General features: G+C 56.3%; 1 non-coding gene across 1 annotated transcript; it reads left to right on the top strand.

Annotated features, from left to right (window-relative positions):
* The first annotated feature begins 1762 nt into the window (after nt 1-1762).
* TRNAF-GAA (transfer RNA phenylalanine (anticodon GAA)) lies at nt 1763-1835 on the top strand. The gene has a single exon. It is a non-coding gene; the product is annotated as a tRNA-Phe (tRNA).
* The last annotated feature ends 202 nt before the right edge of the window (nt 1836-2037 follow it).

Below are 2037 nucleotides of genomic sequence, written 5' to 3'. Positions count from 1 at the left end.
GACTAGGAAAAGTCCGTTCCTGCAGGGATGGGGCACTGTTTTCCCTCCCCAGCTATGCAAGCGGAATGGGGAGCGGCCATTCCTACAGAGACGGGGCTCAGCCTTCCCTCCTCAGCTTTGCCAGGGGACAGGGGAGCAGCTGTTCCTGCAGGGGCGGAGCACTGGGTTCGCTCCCCAGCTCTGCGAGGGAACTGCGGAGCGGCGGTTCCAGTGGGGGGGGGAGCGCTGTCTTCCTTCCCCAACACTGTGAGGGGATTGAAGAGCATCCGTTCCAGCGGGGGCAGGGCGCTGGGTTCCGTCCTCGGCTCTGCGATGGGACTGAGGAGCATCCGTTCCTGCAGCGACGGGGTTCTGCATTCCCTCCTCAGCTCTTCCAGAGGAGTGGGGACCGTTCATTCCTAAGGGGGCTGGGAGCTGCCTTCCCTCCCTGGCTCTGCAATGGGACTGGACAGTGGCTGTTTGGGCGGGGTGGGCCACTGGGTTCCCTCCCCACCTCTGCCAATGGACTGGGCAGAGTTCCCGCGCATCAGGCTTCAAGTTGAGAATAATTTCCTATTCCCGCTCTGTGGGAGGGGAGACTTTTAAATGCGCTCTCTGTGTGACTGCACATGGCTAAGCAAAGAGAAGAAACCCAAATCCCCCCTGTGCTTTGGGAGCCAGGTTTGCGGTGGGAATTCTGTAGTTCAGATGACTTCACACCTGGTCATTGTGATACTTTACCAGTTTCTCTGGCATTGGGGCACTTTTACACTTCAGCTCTGATGGCTGAGTGGTTAAGGTGTTGGAGTTAAAATCCAATAGGATTTCTCTGCGCAGGTTCAAATCCTGCTCACAGTGAGGCCCGTGTTTTAGCCACTATCTTATCCGAGCAATTCCCTGTGTACAACCCCCTGAGACACTCTCAAGTCTCTCCCCACCCCAAGTAAATCCTCTTCTGCTCCTTTCATAGAGATACCTGGGACACCACCTCCCCCTGTGTCCCTGAGGTGTCAGGCAAACTCTCAGTGCCTGTAGCCTCTGCCACTCACCTAGTGCCCCATAGATCAGCCATAACCCTGGTTCTGCTCCTCTCTCTAGTGTGTGAAAGGAGCCAAGTCAGTGACTCCATGGGATTTGCCCCGGACCCCTCTAGGGCCGGCCCTGAAGGGAAGCACTAACTATCACAGTGACAATACAACTGACCAGCATTGCGGGGGAGGCTGAGGGAGATCCGCACTCATCAGGTCTCTTCTCTCCCCCAAGGTGAGCCAGACACTGCTCTCTCCTGACTCTCACTCTAGCAGCTGGACACTAAGGAGCCATTTCCCCACAGCAAGTGCATTGAGTGCCTCTGTGGTGCTGGGGGGGGGCCTGGCGCTGCTGCTGGCTCTGGGGCTGGCAGGGGGGTTGATGTCTGCACAGACTCTCAGCTGCCAGGCCGGAGGGGACACTTGAGACCTTACCAGACTGTCTCATTGAAGACGGGGGGTTGAAAGACCTATATAGACGCTCTCCAGAGCACGGAGCAACATCCGCCCATGCAGCCAGGCAATGAGCATTTCTCACAGCCTGGAGCCAAGGGTGAGGTGGCAGCTACTGTTCCAGCTCCTGGGGGACAGGCCCTGTCAACTAACAGACACTTCTTACTCACCACAGCTAAGGGCGCCGGGTTCCTCCAGTGGGGGTGTGAAGCAGCCATTCTTTTCCTGTCCTTTTTGTGTGCGACTGCTGACAAAAACATTCCAGATAGAGAAGCAACAGGCCAAAATGCTGTCATGCAACTGCCAAAGTAGCTCACTTGGGAGCGCGTTAGACTGAAGATCTAAAGGTCCCTGGTTCAATCCTGGGCTTTGGCAGGCTCTGTCATTATGCTTTGTGCAGAGATGGCTTGCCCTCTGGGAGCACAGCAGTGTCTCCACCCAAGGTGAGTTCCTGACCATGGGATCTGCAGTAGGAAAACACAGAAGAGGCTTACTTGCCCCTAGTTGGTCCATCTGACCTTTAATGATGAGAGCTGTCTTTCCCAACATGGTGGGAAGAAAGTGAGGCAGGGCAGCC

Source organism: Gopherus flavomarginatus, unplaced genomic scaffold, assembly GCF_025201925.1.
Source record: "Gopherus flavomarginatus isolate rGopFla2 unplaced genomic scaffold, rGopFla2.mat.asm mat_scaffold_172_arrow_ctg1, whole genome shotgun sequence".
NCBI lineage: Eukaryota > Metazoa > Chordata > Testudines > Testudinidae > Gopherus > Gopherus flavomarginatus.
The sequence above is the reverse complement of the archived record's forward strand: the minus strand, read 5'-3'. Positions and strand labels throughout refer to the sequence as shown.